Raw genomic sequence first — 21,971 nt, 5'->3', positions numbered from 1 at the left:
TTAATACATAAAAATTAATTGTTATATCGTTAAAAGGATCGTACGGTATTAAATATTATCTTCCTGAGTAATGTCTCGGATTTTTACACACCTTTCAAATCTAATACCAAACTGTAACATATTTATTTTAGGCGATTAGATCATATTTGTATCTAAGTAAACGTAATAAAAGTAATAGGAAGAAAATCAATAATTTTACAATTAATTGGTTATAGTAGGGATTGTACCTATTATACTGGGTGTCCAGAAACTCTTCTAACAGTCGAATCCTGGAGATTCCTTAGATAATTTTAAGAAAATTTAACTCAATTCACCTCGTCCGAAAATGCTTCCCAAGGAAGCTAGAGCTCTTTAAAGATGGCGTATTCTAATTAGTTTTTTTTTTAATAGCTCCAGAACACTTCTATTTAGAAAAACTAAAACTGGTACACCTATTTATCTTCCAGAGATAAATCGATTCCATCATTTGTCAATTTTTAGTACCGGCCATAGGCGTCCGTTTAGGGTAGGGAAACGGATATTTTATCCCATAAATTTTCTGTGTCTAACTTTTAAGCATTTTTGACACTGGATTATTAAACTGTGGGGTATTCTTGTAATAAAAAGTACTCTTGCTTTAAGTCGGTAGGATACGCCGTGTTTTAGAAATTGAATCTATTTGAACAATTTTTCGGTTTTTGAATTTGAAAAAAAAAATAATAAAAAAAAACTATTTAGAGAAACTATTTAGAAAAACGAAAACTGGTACGTTTATTTCTCTTCCAGAGATGAATATTTTATCAATTGTGAATTTCTAGCATAGGTCATAGGCGTCCGTCTTGGGTAGATCAACGAAATCTCATAACTTACTTTAATTTTTAAGCATTTTTGACAGTAGAGTATTAAATTATGAGGTATTCTAGTACTAAAAGTTACTCTTGCTTTAAGTCGGTAAATACACCGTTTTTTTTTATTTTTTCAAATTTTTCTTAAATTCAAAATACGAAAAATTTTGAAATTGATTTTTCTAGAAAACGGTGCATCCTACCGACTTACAGCAAGAGTACCGTTTAGTACTAGAATACCTCACAATTTATTAATACAGTGTCAAAAATGCTTAAAAGTTAAAGACAATAAAGTTATGCGATAAAATATCCGTTGCCCTACCCAAAACGGACTCCTATGACCGGTACTAGAGATTCGCAATTGATGGAATCGATTTATATCTGGAAGATAAAAAGACGGACCAGTTTTTGTGTATCGAAATGGAAGCGTTCTGGAGATAAAAAAATCTAATTACAAGGCGCCATCTTCAAAGAGCTCTAGCTCCCTTAGGAAACATTTTTGGATTATGTGAATTGTGTTAAATTGTCCTAAAATTATCTTAGGACTCTTAAAATTATATACAGGGTGTTCCATTAAAAAAACATAAGTTTGTGTAACCCTGTCAATACGGGTAGCCCTGTATATTAGAAAATATTTTTAAATTATGATCCTCTCTTTGCCCCACGTTTTACCTAAATAACTTTTTTTCGTATCTCTTACGACAAAGGAGTAATTGGACTTTGTCACACTAATGCCCCACCCTGTATACGAAATAACTATAAAACCATCCTGCCTCTTTGTAAATAGACTTATATTAAGATTCTTGAAACATATGCAAAATGGCATGACTCAGAACATCGTGGAATTTTTCACGAATTTTCTTACCAATCTAGGACTCCTGCCGTCTTACAAGAACCGTGTAACCTTCCTGCCGAGTACCGAAAAAGTATTGATTGTATTTGAGTATTATAACTTTTTAAAGGCAGGACTCAGAAAATCGCGGAATCAAGGTAAAAATTTTGCGCATAATTTTCCAAGGGACAAGTATACTTACACAGTAGGAGACGTCATGCCAACATGTTTTTTGATCATTTTGAAATAAATATGTTAAATTTATTTAGTTGGCAGGACCCAGAAAATCATGAAAATTTAATTATTTTCCTTATATGTTTGTATACATATATACTCCGTTAGCCCGTTTGCAACCCTCCTGCCCAAAAAATTTTCTTCATAAAATCCATAGTATCCTTTCATTCTACGGATATGGCAGTTCTCAGAAATTCATCGCAAAACCCTATTTTTATTTTTTGGGAAAATCTAATTTTTACAGGAAAATGTCACAGGAAATTTGTGGATATTTCCACAAATTGTAAGTACCTTGTCTACCCTTCCACTATTGCAAAGGGCAGGACTTAGAAAATCGTGGCTGAACTTCTTTATAATATATCCCGGTCTATGCCTCCATTGCATGTGTTTGTCTTTTTAAAGACACAAAAATCACATGCTATCATTTTCTGTCCAGGTCAACTGTCTTCCAGAAAGTCGACTCAGGAATGTAACTCAAAAATATTGACGAGAATACGTTAGAGTCGTCTATTTTAAAAGTATAACAATTTATGTCTGAATAGTAAAACACAGGCATAAAAAAGTAACAAAAAGGAAATTTGTTTAATTTATTCATGTTTGTATTTCTAGAACGATTCCCGAAGTACAAATTGGAACGCCAAAATAAACTTATTTTAAAGTAAAAGTTTGGCTTATTTCCAATAAAAACAGTACCTAAATATTATTAAGATGCTACAAGGAAATAGCTTGAGAACATGAATTAGTGAAGAAGATTTAAATTCTTGGTTTGAAGAGACCGAAGAAAGGAGGCGAATTGTGACAGATGAATAAATATGCGAAATATTACAAGAAAAAGAAGAAAGCAGAAAGCCTAGTAGAAATATTGGAGCTACCAACTACCTACTACAACTGTAAAGGAAAACCAAATAAAGCATTTTAGTCCAGGGCGGATCTGTTTTGAGATGGACGTTGAGAGGTGACTCAAATTTTTTTGCAGAAATTGCTTGAAAATAAATCAAATAATAATATTTGAGTTATCCTCCCTCTCAAAAAGGTCCGGAACATTGTTTAAATAATCAAAATGTCAAGAATTGAAGGAAAAATTCGATTTTTTTCTTCGTTTTTTGATTATAACTTTAAAAGTATTCATTTCCGAGAAAAGTTGTACTGACATAAAAGTTGCGTAACTAAATTTACTACAATATAGAATTGGTTAAAAATTTAAAAAATAGTCACCCTAGTTGCAAAATAGCAATAATTGCGAAAAAACCATACAAAAACAAGTATTCGCATTTTACGTTTTTCAACCATTTGTGTTGCACTTAGGACCTTCATATTTCACCCAGAAGAACTTTATAATACAGTAAAACAATACTGTAAATTTCATTAAGATCGGTTCAATAGATTTTGCAAAATAAATTTTGCAATACAGCTTTCGCAAAAAAAATTCATTTTTTCAAAATGTGACAGAACTGAAAATAAAGCAGATAACAAGTTGAATTTTTTTTTGCTTATAGAAGTGTACTGTATCTTTCATTTGCAATTTTCAAAATTAAAATCGATTAATTACCACGGCGTCAGAAAATTTTTGAAATAAACAATAATTTTTGGTGCTACGCGCAGGACAGCGGTATTCGATTCACACAGGTTGATTTCCACCTAAATTTCTTCCAATCTTTATCTAATATATTATTTTCTTACTCTATATTTTGTTGTATTTTAATTTTTTAATTCCACAAAAATCAAACTAATTTTATTTTTGTTTGTGAAATATTGTTTAAAAAATTGCATATGTTTAAAAATAATAAACTTTTATTATTTAAGTTAAAATATATGAACAAAGAAAGTTTTTGCTAATAAAAGTGTTATTTCAAAGGATAGAGTATGTGTTTTTATTTTGCAATAAACAAATGTATTTATTAATATCGAAATGTCATAAAAATTAAAATGTATCAATCATTATCAAAGGTCATTGGAATGCCCAATCAGAGCCACCTATCCGCTGTCCTGCGCGTAGCACCAATAATTAATGTTTATTTAAAAAAATTCCTGACGCCGTGGTGTTAAGCTATTTTAATTTTGCAAAATTGCAGATGAAAGGTACAGTACACTTCTATATGCAAAAAAAATTTCAACTTGCTATCTGCTTTATTTTCAGTCTTGTAACATTTTGAAAAAATGAATTTTTTTTACGAAAGCTGGATTGCAAAATTTATTTTGCAAAATCTATTAAACCGATCTTAATGAAATGTAGAGTGTTGTTTTACTGTATCATAAAAATTTTCAGGGTGAAATATGAAGGTCCTAAGTGTAGCATAAATGGTTGAAAAATGTAAAATGCGAATACTTGTTTTTGTATGTTTTTTTCACAATTATTGCTATTTTGCAACAAGGGTGACTATTTCTTAAATTTTTAACCAATTCTATATTGTAGGAAATTTAATTACGCAACTTTTATGTTAGTACAACTTTTCTCGGAAATGAATACTTTTAAAGTTATAATCAAAAAACCAAGAAAAAAATCAAAATTTTCCTTAATTTTTTAACATTTTGATTATTTAAACAATGTTCCGGACCTTTTTGAGAGGGAGGATAACTCAAATATTATTATTTGATTTATTTTCAAGCAATTTCTGCAAAAAAATTTGAGTCACCTCTCAACGTCCAAATGTACTAATATTTTTACAGATCCGCCCTGGTCTATTTAAATGTTTCAATACCAGCATAACTGGGTTGAAGTAAATGGCGTATTTACTAAATATATTATAATTCTTATAAATAAAATCAGCAATTTTCTATATATTTTTATATTTTCTATTCGTATTCTCCTATTAAGTAACATAGGTCCATTTTCCGTTGGAATTTACCACGCTGAACAGACGGGGTTGTGAATTGAAAATTGTAGAATTCCCTCGTGTCTTCTTTGCTTCAGTATACATCTGGCTTGCAATTTTTAGAAGCCGTGGAGGTGTTACCAGGAAAATGGTCCGATAAGTGTTCCAATTCGATATTATTTTAAATATTTTATTGAGTTGAAAGCTTTGACTCAACAATCTAATCTTCGTCGATTTGTACGGATGTAGAATGGAGGATGAATTCAAAACCTCCGTTTGAATACTGTTTATTAAACCCCCAGCTAACCGGGAGAATAAATTGCAATAGCTATGTTAACTCTAACAAAGTTTGAATGCTAATTGCCTACCCCTCATTCTGTAACGTGGTTTTATTCAAAAGATATTTGGGTCAACTTTTATTAATGACAGTATCTTGTCTAAGATATATCTAAGTAAAGCGATATATGGTTGGATTCTAATAATTGCTAGGTATAGCTTACAAATTAGGAAATCTTTAAATATTTAAAAAATGAAGGGAGATCAGTATTAAAAACCCTAATAGAGATTGAAAGCTAATTAAATTTTCCACAAGACGGACTAATAAAATACAGGGCGTTTTATTTAAAATAAGTACGTTATTACAGTTTGCATTTGTTACTAGAACAATCTAATACTTTGACCACCCTGTACAAACTTTTGTTACAATAAACATTTGTTTATATATGCTCAATAGTCTATTATTAAGATCCAAGAAAAAAATTGTCACCAATTCTTAGATTGGTAGATATTAATTTTTTTCTAAAACCTTACATTTTTATAAAAATCAAAAAAAGGCAATTCAAAAATGTCATCCGGTATAGGGTGTTCCACAAGAAAAAATATAACTTTGATATACCTACCACTCTTTTTTGAAGTACTCTCTATAATTCACATTATTTTATATTGTAGTGTTAATGGCCCCGTATATTTCTTTGAAGATTTTTTTCTACGACCGTTTAATAACATGCTTATTATTCACTGTTTTTGAATAGATAATGACACCGATTATTTTACCCGTGAGTAATAGTTCATTACTCACGGGTCATTACTCACGGGCTGAAGTTAGGTTCAAGTGGCGAATGTCACTTTTAATATTAGTCTTATATAAACTGTAAATTAAATTACTTAAACTTGTTTATTTAATTCAATAATTAATTATTGTAATTTATATCAATAATTAACTTTAAAAATGTTTTAAATGATTTTTAACTATAACAATGGGTCAGTATATTTTTTACTTTCATCATTACAAATTTTGATGTTTATCATTTTTAATAACAGTGACATTAGCGTATTTTCTGTGTTTATTGGAATTTATAACTTATATTGTGTTTTTCTACAACCGCTATTCAAAATCCAATGTTCTGTACAGTTTTATGTTAACAAACTTGATATTTTCTCACAGTATAAGATATATGACATTAGTGTGCAGAAAAGTGACGTTTATGTGCCGAAAAGTTCTTTTCTGCACAGTTGACTACCTCATTCTGAGTAACGGTATATTCTGTTTATATTCTTGGTTAAAGTTTAGACAAATATATAACCTATAAGACAATTATTATATTTAACTATAGAATAGAAATTAAATTATGGATGTTACAACTGTTTTATTTTACAATTTTATTCTTAATAAACATTTTAAAATTATCAAATAACCAATAAGGATTTATCAACCGCAGCAATATACGTCGAATGAAGTAGGTTTGGTGAAACTCCGTGCGTGACTGCATAAATATAACGTCAAATGTGACACTATTGTGTAATAATTTTTTAAAATAATTTAAATTTAAACAAATTAAGGCAGTGCATTAATTTTTCAACTGATTTCTGTGCAATTTGTTTAGGTATAAGGAATTTAAATTGATTAGTATTAATTTTTTTTCTTTTATTTATGGCCTTGGCATAGCCAATTAGCCAGTCTAGTTTGGTATTAACGCAATTTCACAAGTTAAATTACAATATATTACACATTTTCATATATCATATAATATACAGACATACACATATATACATTTTTATTTATTTATTATATATATATTTTTTTGTTTATTATTTTTTTTTTTTTATTTTTTTATATCTATAAATATGTTTATACTAAAACTAAAGAAGGAACATTTTAGGGAAACATGGAAGAAAACTGGGTAACATAACTTCTCGTCCAGGGGCCCGTCAGGACATTTTTATAGTAGACGTATCCAAATTAGGCCACGGTTAGGGGGGTAAGAAAACATTAGGTAAAAAACAAAGGTTGTCGGGATAATACTAAAGCCTAATATTTGTTGACAGGTTATATTTTAAATTTACATCTCTTGGTGTGTTCATATAAAGATTTTAACATTTCTATATTTTTATGAAATATTATTAAATTTAGATTTATTGAAAGTAAACATTTATTTTTACATAGATCTACATATAACTGTGATGTACTATTCTCTTTCTGGTTACATTCTAAGATGATGTGATCTAGACTGCCAAGCTCTCAACATATGCAATTTGGCGATTCTATTAAACCCATTCTATGTAGGTAGGAAGGTATTAGTATTAATTAAATAATATAATTCAATATTATAATATATTTAGAATTAATGAATTAAATACAGTTTAAAACATATCACACATTATTAAAATTAATCTTCGTTTGGAAATTGTGATTTTTATTCCATTAAATTTTTTTTATCCAATAAATGTATTGAAGTTATCATTAAAAAGCAATTAAAACGTGTGTTAGGTATCTTGGGTCCAGATAAAAGAGGAAGTAATGTTCCGCCCAATAGAATTGGAGACCAAGCAGTTCAGCTTATTAAAGGGCATATAAATTCTTATCCATTGTACGAGTCACATTATAGCAGAAGACATACTACCAAAATGTATTTACCATCAGGTCTTTCAATATCAATTATCTGTGACATGCAAAAGATTGAAAATCCTGTATCATACTCTTTTTTTTTGGAAATGTATTCCGTACAATGGGTTTATTATTTAAGAAGCCCTCTTTATCAGAAAATGATAAAGAAAAATGCAGTGAGCCGAAAAGAGTATATAGCTTTGATCTTCAGCACTGCCTTCCTACTCCTTATCTAAAGACCAATATTGTATTTTATAAGCGGCTGCTATGGACATTTAATCTAACAGTGTATGACTGCTACAGTAAAAAAAGCTATATGCTATATATGGCACGAAGTAGAGGGAGGCCGGGAGCAAGTTAAATAGCTTCCTGCCTTTATCATCTTTTAGTGTCATTGCCATCCCATGTCACAAAGGTGATTTTTTATTCAGACACATGTGGTGGTCAAAATAAAAATAGCCACGTAGCTATAATGTTATTTGTATCACCAGAATTCGACCTGACTTACAAATTAATCAAAAATTTCTAATTCCGGGACACGCACACATGGAATGCGATTCAATTCGTTCCCAAATTGAATGGAAAAAGAAAAAAAACATGTCCATTCATTTGCCCAGCAATTGGTATAATCTTGTCAGATCGACAAGTCCAACTATCACTGTTTTTGTTATGAAGAATGATATGTTTCTGGATTTTGCAGATTTGTATAAAGGTCCACTCCAATTACGAAAAGTAAATACAGCTGGTTCCAAATTTATTTGACACGATGTCAAATGGTTTCGTATTAGCGGACAACACGATTCAGGTGTACTAAAGTATAAAACAAAATTAGATAAGGGAGAAACGTTCCAATCAATTTCATTCTCTCGCAGGGAAAAGTCTGATGATCTTTTACTACCAAAAAATGCTATAGAACTAGACTTGCTATCAGCCAAAAAAAAAAAAGAGATCTCATTAGCATACTTCATCTCATTGAAACAGATAGCCATGATTTTTTTAAAACTTTGCCTTCCAATGCCAATGCTAATAATGGGGATCCTGACTTAGAGGAGCACCAAGATACTTAAATTATAAATAATTGGGATACAAATCTTACTGATATTTGATTTTAACTTGGAAATTAATTTGTGCAAAAATGTTTAGCTTTTCAAGAATTAACGTTTTCAGATATTAAATTTATGGATTACTTATTTGGTGTCGTGACCTGTCAAAATAGCCCGATCAAAACAGCCCCGTCAAAAAAGCCCCGTCAAAATAGCCCTGACACAAAATAGCCTCGACAAAATAGCCCGCAAACAAAATATCCCCGACAAAATAGATCGCATACAAAATAGCCCCAGTCAAAACAGCCCCGGCTAAAACAGCCTCTTAGAAAACACCTCTAATAAAAAGTTTTACCTTTTAACGGAGTACCATTAATTTCAAATTACTATTCTAATTGGGAAATAAGCCACAATTTACTTTAAAAAAATTATTTTATTAACGTTTCCACTTCCACTTCGGAGGTCGTTGTCAAAATACAATCGGTATATTAATAAATTAAACAAAAATGATGTTGCGTAGTAAAAAAAAATCTTCTAATAATTAAATTTAATCTGACTCATTCATATCGGCCATTCAGACGTACAGTATGGTGCAAATGGAAGCAATAAATTAGTTATTTCGCAAACCCGCGACGTTAAGGAAAAATGCTGAAATGGATCGATTTTTATTTTTAAATTACGATATTCTGTTATATATGTCATACTAGTAACGTCATCCATCTGTGCGTGATGACGTAATCGACGATTTTTTTTAAATGAGAATAGGGGTCGTGTGCTAGCTCATTTAAAAGGTTATTTAATTCTCTATTTAGTAATATAAACAATTACATAATTATTTATACAAGGTGTCAAAAAACTTTTTTTTAATTTAAATTATTTGACAAAAAAAGAACAATGTTTGTAATTTATTTAATTTAAAATGCATTTTACTGTTGCCCGAAAACAGAAAAACATGTTTATATCACAAATAAACATTGATTTTCGCTTAAATTAAATGTTCAAACTTTCAAGAGGCAGAGAAGACAGGACTCGAGTTCTCTGAAAAGACCATTTTTATTTAATGTGGTTAAGATTTAGTTAGGATGTGAATAGAGGATAATTATCATTTCCGAAATTTGTAAGGTATTATTTCATGATGACTTCTGAAGGGAGCTTTTTTGTCGGGGCTATTTGGTTGGGGCTATTTTGTCGGTGCTATTTTGTCGGCGGGCTATTATTCCGCGGCTATTTTGTCTGCAGGCTATTTTGTCGAAGCTATTTTGTGTGCGGGATATTATGTCTGGGCTATTTTGTCGGTGCTTTTTTGACGGGTCTATTTTGACGGGGTACCATTTTGTTTGTACCTAGATTGTCCTATATTGTAATTGTTTGCTCAAAATAAACATATAAAGATAGTGAGTTAAGTACAATATAACGATATCGACCCAATTTTTAATAAGGTAAAAGGGGATATGTCAAATATTTTTCAAAATATAAAAAAAATATTATATTTTAAATAGCGGGCGTCCACTTATATTTTCCCCCATTTTAACTGCCTATAACTTCTAAACGGCTCAAGATAGAAATGTGCGGTTTTCGCTGAAATGTTTTATTTTAGTAAAAGTTTTGTCTGAATGGATTGAATTTTTTATATGACTTTCACATACGAAAAAAAAATGGCGGATTTTTGGAATAAACGTTGTTGCCTTTTTTGTAATGGAACACCCAGTATATTTTTTTGCAAATTGAAAGAAATTTCATTCACCTATCCAGAGATATAAAGTTTTTTAAAATCGGTTGTCAAATCACTGAGTAATTAATTTTTAAAATGAGAGGTGCAACGTGGATATCACATACCTAAACAACATAACTACATAAGCAAATTGATATTATGTCATGTGATTTCTACATTGCATCTCTCATTTTAAAAATTAATTGCTCACTCATTTGACAACCGATTTTAAAAAATTTTACTTCGCTGGATAGATAAATGACCATTTTTTCAAGTTACAAAAAAAATATACTGGGTGTTTTAATAAAAAAAGTCAACAACGGTTTTTTTTCAAAAATCCGCCATTTTTTATTTAAAAGCGATATAAACTTATTTACCTAAAAACTTGAAAAAACGCTCATTTACCTATCCAGCGATATAATTTTTTTTTAAATCAGTTGTCAAGTGAGTGAGCAATTAATTTTTAAAATGAGAGATGCAATGTGAAAATCACATAACATAATATCAATTTGCTTAGTTATGTTATTTAGGTATGTGATATACACGTTGCACCTCTCATTTTAAAAATTAATTACTCAGTGATTTGAGAACCGATTATGAAAAACTTTATATCGCTGGATAGGTGAATTACCTTTCTTTCAATTGACAGAAAAATATACTGGGTATATTCTTCTATTAAACTTATACTTCTATTAAAAAGAAGTCAACAATATTTTTTTCAAAAATCCGCCATTTTTTATTTCGTATTTGAAAGCGATATTAAAAATTCAATCCATTCAGACAAAACTTTTACTAAAATAAAACATTTCAGCGAAAACCGCATATTTCTATCTTGAGCCGTTTAGAAGTTATAGGCAGTTAAAATGGGGGAAAATATAAGTGGACACCCGGTATATAAAGTCTCTATATAAAGTCTCTATTTTTTTGCCATACGGCCGCGGCTGATGGGATAATTAGATTGAAAAATCTAATTGCTCTACTGAAAAATTGACGTTTCACACTCGTTCCCTTTTTCCCTAACACCACAAAATTTAATATCAAGTCGTTTTCCGTATAGAGATCGAGGATAATAAGATGAACCACACTGTATATTCTTCATATTTAGGTTTTCGTCAGTGCGTTTCCACATAAAGATAACTTAAAATTTAGATAAAATCATTAATTACATATTTGAGTATCATTCGCTAGAAAAATTTTATCTAATCTATTAATTTTGATAATAATAATCTCATTGTTACAGCTGTTTGCCGGTATTGTTTTTCAAGTTTAGAGAATTTATACTGAATCAATCATAAAATTAAAAATAATAATCTTTCGTAGACGCAACGACTTTTTATTGATTACAAGTATTTTATTGTTTTGCCAAATTAATTTTTACCCAAAATTCAAATCATTATTTTTGTAGAAATCAATGCAAATTTTATTTGCTCCTGACTTAGTATCTAAGGAATAATATAAAAAATATTGCAAACATGCAAATATAAAAGACACGGTTTAATGTAAATGAAAATCTGTCTACCATTTTATGTTCTGTAACTGGATAAAAATGCTAATATTTATATAATATGTACATCGATTATTTATTTAAATTTTAGCTAAGAAGTTCAGGACCGAAAAATATTCCATAATCTTTTTGGAGTATTATGTCAGGGTGAAAATAATAATTAATACGTAAAAGTCTATTTGGAAAAGTTCTCCGCCGCTCTCCGATACCTAATCGTCACTGCCTTCTGTCTCTCCATTAACTCTCAAGAAAGTCCCTCTTCTCTTAATGCCTACTGATGTGATATTTTTACTGAACAGTAGAAAACTACTGATGAACTTTACTATAACTGTAACATATTCTATGACTGTTCGTTTAAATTGTTTTATTTCAAAGTACATACATTATACAGGGTGTCCCGAAAAGATTGGTCATAAATTATACCACACATTCTGGGGTTAAAAATAGTTCGATTGAACCTAACTTACCTTAGTACAAATGTGCTCATAAAAAAAGTTATAGCCCTTTAAAGTTACAAAACGAAAATCGATTTTTTCAATATTTCTAAAGCTATTAGAGATTTTTTATTGAAAATGGACATGTATCATTCTTCTGGCAGGAACATCTTAAAACAAAATTATAGTGAACTTTGTCCACCACATAAAAATTTTATGGGGTTTTGTTCCTTTAACCCCCCCCCCCCCCCAACTTCTGCGTACGTTTCAATTAAATCATTATTGTGGTACCATAAGTTAAACACAACGTTTTTAAAACCTTTTTGCCTCTTAGTATTTTTTAGATAATCCAGTTTTTATCGAGATGCGGCTTCTTTTGTAATATATTTACATAAAAATTTTATGGGGGTTTTGTTCCTTTAAAGCCCCCAAATGTTTGTGTACGTTCCAATTAAACTATTATTGCGGAACCAATAGTTAAACATAGTATTTTTAAAACTTTTTTGCTTCTTAGTCTTTTTTTGACAAGTCACTTTTTATCGAGATGTGGCTTCCTTTTTCAAAATATACCTAAAAATGCAAATTATAAATAAATTTTCAGTTTATTAACAGGTTTGTACTAGTGCGGCAGATTCGTGCAAATATTATAAGAATTGTGCATTGAATGATAGAAGCATATAAGTTGGACCACATATACTACACATATAAAGGTTCAAATTTAGAGGGGAGGCCATCTCAGATTTTGCCTTTTACAAAAATGGCGAGGATTCAAAATGTCGACTATACATATGTGACTAATAGCACGATAACTTTTGAACGAGACTTCAGATTTCAACCAAATTTGGTATATAGGTTCTTTTTTTATGTATAAGATCCAGGTCTTGAACTGGAAGAATCGGTTTACCAGAAGTTGTGTTTTTCCTGGTTTTTATGTAAAAATATGTTGTTTGTTTATCAATTCTTTCACCCTGTATGTATTAATTTTTCAAATAGTTAATATGGCCATTAAAAAGAGTGTAAAAATATTTTTTAGGAAATATCTCTAACTTTTTATTTATGTTAATTACCATTTAATAAATGCAAAACGTATCTTCACATGTACCTATATGCGGCAGATTCGTGCAAATATCATAAGAATGTTCCTTTTACAAAAATGGCGGGCATTCAAAATGGCGACTATACATATGTGACTAATAGCACGATAACTTTTGAACAAGATGTCAGATTTCAACCAAATTTGGTATATGGGTTCTTTTTTTTGATAAATAATATCGAGGTCTTGAACCGGAAGAATTGGTTTACCAAAATTTGTGTTTTTACTGTTTTTTTTTATGTAAAAATATGTTGTTTCTTTTTCAATTTTTTTACCCTGTATATATTAATTTTTCAAAAAGGTAATACCGGCGTTGAGAAAAACGTAAAAATATTTTTTAGGAAATATTTTGAACTCTTTAGTTATATTAATTACCATTTAATAAAATGCATAACGTATCTTTACATGTAGGTTTGTAGGTACCTATGTGCGGCAGATTCGTGCAAATAATAATATAAGAATTATTGTGTATTTAATGGTAGAAGCATATAATTTGGACCATACATACTACACATACAAAGATTGAAATTTAGATATGAGGCCATCTCAGATTTAGTCTTTTACAAAAATGGCGGGCATTCAAAATGAATCTGCCGCCCATAGGTTCATGTGAACATACGTTATGCATTTATTAAATTGTAATTAACACAACTGAAAAGTTCAAAATATTTCCTAAAAAATATATTTACACTCTTATCAATGGCGGTATCACCTTTTTGAAAAATTTATATACAGGGTGTTTCATTAATAATTGTTCATATAGTAACTGGAGAAACCTTAGCACAAAATACGAAGATTTAACCTAAAACACTTAAATAAAATGTGGTTCCTTACTAAGTTACAGGGTGTTTTATCTAAAAATTTAAAAACTATTTTTGCTCAGCATTTTAAAACTATTCGACGTATCCTTTTCATGCTTGGTAGGAAGTATAGGTACTGTACAAACTGCTAAATTATGTTAAAAAAACGTTTCTGGCTGTTTCCAGAGGCGTACGACGGGGAAAGTGAATGGTTGACCCTTTCCAAATTCTACGCCACTGGCGGAATTGCTATTTTAGTTTAATTTTTGGATTCTCCAATATTTTCTATAAAAATAATATCCTCTTCATTCGTAACGATAAAGTCATTAGTTTTCGAGATCTTTGAAGTTAAAAATGAAACGACACGGTTATTTTGATTAATGTAGTGTATCCCTTCATTTTTAATTTCAAATATCTCGAAAACTAATCATTTTATCGTTACAAATGAAGAGTATATTATTTACGTAAAAAGTGTTGGAAAATCAAAAAATTACACTAAAATAGAAATTTCGTCAGTGGCGTAAAATTTGGGAAGGGTCAACCAGCCACTATCCCCTGTCGTACGCCTCTGGTAGTAGCTAGAAACGTTTATTTATCTAAATTTAGTAGGGCGTACAGTGCCGACACTTTCTGCTAAGTATGATAAGAATATGCCAAATAGCTTTAAAGTACTGGCTACAAATAATTTTTAAATTTTAATCATATGAATCATAATATCATAAATAATCAAAATAACTGTGCCGTTTCATATTTAACTTCAAATATCTCGAAAACTAATGACTTTATCGTTACCAATTAAGAGTATATTATTTACGTAGAAAGTATTGGTGAATCTAAAAATGGCACTAAAATAGTAATTCCTCCAGTGGCGTAGAATTTGAGAAGGGTCAACCATTCACTATCCCCTGTCGTACGCCTCTGGTAGTAGCTAGAAACGTTTGTGTATCATAATTTAGTAGGGTGTATAGTAATCACACTTTCTGCCAAATATGAAAAGGATATGTCGAATAGTTTTCAAATGCTGAGCAAAAATAGTTTTTAAATTTTTAGATAAAACACCCTGTAACTCAGTAAGGAACCACATTTTATTTAAGTGTTTTAGGTTAAATCTTCGTATTTTGAGCTAAGGTTTCTCCAGTTACTATATGGACAATTATTAATGAAACACCCTGTATACAGGGTGAAACGATTGAAAAAGAAACAACATATTTTTACATTAAAAAACAGTAAAAACACAAATTCTGGTAAACCGATTCTTCCGGTTCAAGACTTCGATATCATTCATCGAAAAAAGAACTTATATACCAAATTTGGTTGAAATCTGACATCTCTTTCAAAAGTTATCGTGCTATAAGTCACATATGTATAGTCGCCATTTTGAATGCCCATTTTCGTAAAAGGAACAAAAACTAAGATGGCCTCGTATCTAAATTTGAACCTTTATATGTGTAGTATATGTGGTCCGAATTATATGCTTCTACCATTAAATGCACAATAATTCTTATAATATTTGCACGAATCTGCCGCATATAGGTACATGTGAAAATACGTTTTGCATTTACTAAATGATAATTAACATAACTAAAAAGTTAAAAATATTTCCTAAAAAATATTTTTATGCTCTTTTCAATGGTGGTATTAACTTTTTGAAAAATTAATACATACAGGGTGAAAGAATTGAAGAAAAAAACAGCATATTTTTACATAAAAACCAGGAAAAACACAACTTCTGGTAAACCGATTCTTCCGGTTCAAGACCTCAATCTTATTCATCAAAAAAAGAACCTATGTACCAAATTTGCTTGAAATCTGTAGTCTCGTTCAAAAGTTATGGTGCTATTAATCACATATGTATAGTCGCCATTTTGAATCAACGCCATTTTTGTAAAAGGCAAAATCTGAGATGGCTTCCCATCTAAATTTGAATCTTTATTTATGTACTATATGTGGTCCAAATTATATACTTCTACCATTAAATGCACAATTGTTTCACATGTCGGCTGCACTATACATAATATACTCGTACTTAACCATATACACATATGTGGTGGATTTGACAAATATTCAAAATATGTCGATAAACACTGGCTTATCGAAAAAGTACTAAGAGGCAAAAAAGTTTTAAAAACATTGTGTTTAACTAATGGTGCCACAGTAATAATTTAATTGGAACGTACACAAAAGTTTGGGGGGGTTTAAAGGAACAAAACCCCCATAAAATTTTTATGGCGTGCACAAATTTTTATTTAATTTTTTTTAAGATGTTGCTGCGATAAGAATGCCACATGTCCATGTTCAATAAAGAATCTCTAAGAGTTTTCGATATATGAAAAACAATCGATTTTCATTTTGTAAGTTCAAAGGGCTGTAACTTTTTTTGTGTGCACTATTGTATATAGGTAAGTGAGGTTCAATCAACCTATTTTTGACCCCAGAATCTGTGGTATAATTTATGACCAATCTTTTCGGGACACCCTGTATTATAATCATTATATTGTTTTTTTACAATGAGCTGGTTTCCAAGCCTAATTTGGAAGGTCTCGGGTTCAAATCTTACCAGCCAAAGAATTTTTCTATCACAACACATTCTCATGTAATTTGGGTCGGTAGGTACTCCCTAGAGACGCTGGATGTAATAAGACAGTAAAGCCAACTTTGAATAATGACAAAGCATTTATAAAGGGTGATTCAGTGAAACGGTACGATTTGACAACGCTGCTGACGATAAAATAGAGGAGCCGCGGGCTTGCGACGTAAACGTGAATCTAGAGAGTGGGAAGTTTAGTTCTCATGGAGGCGTGGTCTTGTGAACAACGCGCATTTGCTGTGAAAGCTTATTACAAAAATGGTGAAAGTTTTGTTCGTGTACAACGACCATTTCGTTTACACTAGCATTTGCCGCCCCATTCACAAAACTTGGGTTAGGAACTTACTTTGAAAGTAGTGGTTCAACATCACAAACAAGAGCTGGCAGTGTCAGAACTGCTCGCACACCACAGGATATTGAAGCGGTGCCAAATTCATTACACGCGAAGATCCCTGCGCCGACTCGCATGTAATGAATTTGGCACCGCTTCAATGTTCTGTGGTGTGCGAGCAGTTCTGACACTGTCACTCTTTTCTGTGATATTGAACCACTACTTTCAAAGTTCCTAAACCAAGTCTTAATAGCCATGTTAGACGGAACTGCAGCGCGGGGCGGCAAATGGTAGTGTAAACAAAATGCTCGTTGTACACGCACAAAACTTTCACCATTTTTGTAATAAGCTTTCACAGCAAATGCGCGTTGTTCACAAGACCACGCCTCCATGATAACTTGATAACTAAGCTTTCCACTTCCCAGATTCACAACGTTTACGTCGCAAGCCCGCGGCTCCTCTATTTTATCGTCATCAGCGTTGTCAAATCGTACCCTTTCACTGAATCACCTTGTATAATCCATGCTACACTTATATTTTTTTCTTCTTCCTACTTCGTAAATATTCTCAATGCCTGTTTTACTTTGCTTTTAGCCTTAATTGACGTTATCTGACCATCTTGTCCTCGGTCGTCCCAATGATCTTCTTCCATATGGCGATTTGTTTCTTGCTATTCGTACTATTCTATTTTCTGTCATTCTTTGTATGTGTTGATTCCATTCTATTTTTCTTCTTTTGGTCCACATGTCTATTTCTTCTATACCACATCTCGCTCGTATTTCTTTACTTCTTACTCTGTCTTCTAGACTTTGTTTTGTTATTTTTCGTAAGACTTTCATTTCTGCTGTTTCCAGCAGTCTTTGTGTCTTCGCCGTATCTGCTCTTGTTTCCGCTGTGTACGTCATTATCGGTTTTGTTGTTGATTTATATATTATGTATCCTGGTTTGGGTTTCCGTTGTGAGGTATTTGTTTCTCCAGATTGTGTTGTTGGGACATACTGCTGCTCTGTTCCACATGTTTACTTGTTTTTATACTTCTTCTTCCACTTTTTCGTAGCTTAACAGTTTTAAACCCAAGTATTCTCGTTCCATCACTTGTTCTATTATTTTGTAATTTACGACCAGTTTACATCGTCTCGGTCCCGCTGATATCACTATCGATTTAGTTTTCTCTGTTGAAAACACTCTGTTGTATATAAGCCCCGTGTCTTCGAATTCTTTAAATTCTTAAAATTTATTTTTCTTGTTCTAATGATACCATTTAATCCTTTCTGCGTCGGATTGTTTATTTTAATTTTAGTACTAATTTCTATCATTTCATCAATAGCAGCTCTTAATCTATGAAATTTAGATATACCTTTTCTCCAGTTTCAGTGTTCTTTCTATAATTCTTTTTGTTATGTGTTTATTTCCATTTGTTTGTTTTTCTACCATAAAATTAGCTTCTTCTTCTATTATACTTTTTATTATCTTCCGAAGTCTTTGTTCCGCTAGTAGGTACCTATTGTATCTATAATCTCACAGACATCGTAGGTCACCGCATATAAAAATAGAACTCTGTAATTATCACGTTTACATTGGTCTTCATTTCTTATATGAGAGTAATCAGTGTATTTTTCCATTCTATTGGAATCTGTCTAGTTTTTTATGCCTTCGATATAATTACATTAGCAATTCTTTTCTCCTCCTCCCGCCACTTTACCATTTCTGGTTCTATCCCATCAGAACTGGCATATTTTATTTCTTTTAATGCATTTTCCAGGTCTTCCATATTATCTCTCCAGATACTTGGTCTTCTTTTTTTCTTCAGTTAGCATTGCTTTTTAATGACAGATATTAATGTTATTTCCAAATATTTATTGCCGGGATAGAAGAAGTTTTGAAGCAGAATTTGATATTAATATTGAAACCAGATACTTTCAATATTAAGTGATAAGTGACCTCATTTACCGATTAGAGTGCTGTTATTTGACAAAACAAAAATAGTTGAGTCTAACATTTTAAGTGACCTGACTGACCTGACTTGTCAGAGACCTGACAACTTGTTCCTGATAACTCCTAACCTCACCTAATATAAATAATACCGTTAATAGATAAATATACAAGATATATTTACTATTAAATAATATTAATAACTAATTATTATTATTAATATATAGTAGATATACCTTGTATATTTATCTATATTATTTATATTATATGTTATACGGTATTATTTATATTATTTTAAAGTGCGCATGCGATTTTCTGACAATTTATGACTGACTAGTCGCAGACAGTCTTTGCGAACGCAGTTTTTATAAGTCATACATATTTTTGATATCTGCATAAATTTGACGTGTTTGGAAAAATACAGCATATGGAGAAAAACGAATTAAAATGGTAAATAGTTATTTAAATCTAAAACGTTTCTTGTTAAAAATTCTTGAAAATTCTTTCTTGTACATCGTTAATCTGCGACTATTACAATTTATAAGACAGCAGACATTTTAATTTTTATTATAATGGTGGATTCTGTATCTGAGACTTTTCAGTTCATTTAAGAGATGTCGCTCAATTTCGTCCCAATGCGGATTTCAAATGATCTTTGAAATTTCACTTAAATAGATGGGCTGGCTCGTTTTTGCTTCATAGGTGTGCACGCTCACTCTGCTGAGGAAGCCTCTAAGGCAGAAACAGCTGTCCAGGGATTGTGCATCCCTCTGAATCGAAAGCAAGCAAAAACCGTCTTTTAGTTTTCTATCTTTACTCAGATTTGAGTACTAGGAAGTTTCTTTCAGTCGTTTTCCTAGACGAATGAAAACGGAATGTGACTGCATATAGTAAAGTCCTTTTGTTTTCTATATTCGTCGTCTGCTGTCTTATAAATTGTAAAAGTGTCAGATTAAGGATGTACCAGAAAGAATTTCCAACAAGAAAACTTTCAGATATAAATAACTATTTACCATTTTAATTTTTATTATAATGATGAATTCTGTATCTGAGACTTTTCAGTTCACCCATTTAAATTTATATTTAAAAAGCGCACATTTATATATAAAAATCGACGGATCTTAGCGTTTTTTATAATTGTTTAAAACAAGGACAGAAATAATTTTATTCCATAAGTTCCTTTAACCTTATATAAATACTGCTAAAATATAAAAAAACCTCAATATGTTATTGACTTACTAATCGTGGTATTTTCTTATTTTGATATGGTTACTCATATTAAAAGAGGGATTGAATAGAAAAATTTATAAGATAAAAAGGTTTCTTAGTCAAATAAAAAAATAGTGTTAAATACATTTGTGGACAATTCCAAAATTATTAATAATTAAAATAAACACCAGAAAAACATCGCTTCTTAATGATAGTAAAGAACTATCTATGTTCCGCTGTACCTAATGTTCTGCATCAAATTTGGATTTCCCTCGTTTTCACGTTAAGGTAATAGTACACTTTAGAAGACCAAAAATAAGCATTTTTTCAAGATTTTTTTTCTCAGAAACTTTAATAATAATGAACATAAAACTTTTTCATATTATTAGGTTTATTCTAGCAAACAGTCAAACTAGTCAGAAACCGTCAGCAAACAGTTGGTCAGTGAGAGCATATAATACAGTCACCAGTGCTATCCCCTCTACTCGCGCTGGTCCACTATTCGCTGATGGTTTCAAACCGTTTGAAACTGATGCTAGAACAAACCTATTATCTAACTCTTAGGCAGGCCGCACATCAAAGAAACATGAAACGTAAATCACGTTTCATGGAAATAAAATACTTCTAAATAAATAAACGTCCCGCCATTTATGAAACTTTCCGAAAATAAAAATGTTTTATGAGCATGAATCACACTCGTTTCATTGGTAGGCGGATTATCATAAAGATTTGTTTAGCCGTGTTTTATTTTTATGAAACGTGTTTTACATTTCATGTTTCATGTTTTACGTTTCATGTTTCGTTGGTGTGCGGCTTGCCTTAGAGAGTATAACAAATATATCTTTTTTATTTATGCACGTACACTAATATTGTAGAGGGCGCCAAAGTCGATGCCTCGAAAAAAAGTAGTTCCAATGGCGGACAGTTAATCTCAGGATTGGGATCTCTGAAACAAAAAAATCGTACGGCATTTGAAAAAGGAAGGCTTCTTACGAGACAATTTACTACTATTAGTGAAAAATTCCGCAAAAAAAGATTTTACGGAAATTTGAAAAAATTTTGTGAAAAAATCGCCCGTTTTTCTTCAGTTTTTCTTGGTTAAAAAATATTTATTTTTTATTTTTTGGCCAAATTGTGGTAAATTGTCACGTAAGAAACCTTCCTTTTTCAAATTCAGTACAATTTTCTTCTTTCAGATATCCCAATCCTGACATTAACTGTCCGCCATCATTTTTCGAGGCCTCGACTTTTGCGCCCTCTACAATATTAGTGTACGTGCATCAATGAAAAAAGATATATTTTTTGTACTCTCTAAGAGTTATATCTTAATATGTAGAAAGTTTTATGTTCATTTTTAATAAAGGTTCTGAGAAAAAAATTCTTTAAAAAAATTATTATCTTTCGTCTTCTAAAGTGTAAAAAATAGACTTTTTTCTAATATGTACAAAACATGTTTTCCTTTACTCAAGTTAGATTTTAAAGTTATACAAATAGCAAGTATTAATCACAAAATGTATTAACCTAGCACAATAACAAATTCTAAATTATCGTTTGGTCTACTGGTTACAAAATTACTTAATGTAGCGAATCATTTAAATGCATATTAAAAATTTAATTCTGATTAACCGATATAAATGTGTTGGTGTACAAAAACTGATGGGTTTATTTTTTTTTTTTATTACCTTGAACATTCTCATTACATGAATGCACAATCTGAATCTGAGTAGTTATAAGTTTTTT

At 30.8% G+C, this 21,971-nt stretch overlaps 1 protein-coding gene across 2 annotated transcripts in view; it reads left to right on the top strand.

Annotated features, from left to right (window-relative positions):
* The window catches only part of LOC114334567 (neprilysin-2), a 311,969-nt gene that overhangs the window by 56,874 nt on the left and 233,124 nt on the right, over positions 1-21,971 (top strand). The gene's annotated exons all lie outside the window — the stretch shown is intronic.

The sequence above is a fragment of the Diabrotica virgifera genome, chromosome 1 (genome assembly GCF_917563875.1).
Source record: "Diabrotica virgifera virgifera chromosome 1, PGI_DIABVI_V3a".
NCBI lineage: Eukaryota > Metazoa > Arthropoda > Insecta > Coleoptera > Chrysomelidae > Diabrotica > Diabrotica virgifera.
The sequence above is the reverse complement of the archived record's forward strand: the minus strand, read 5'-3'. Positions and strand labels throughout refer to the sequence as shown.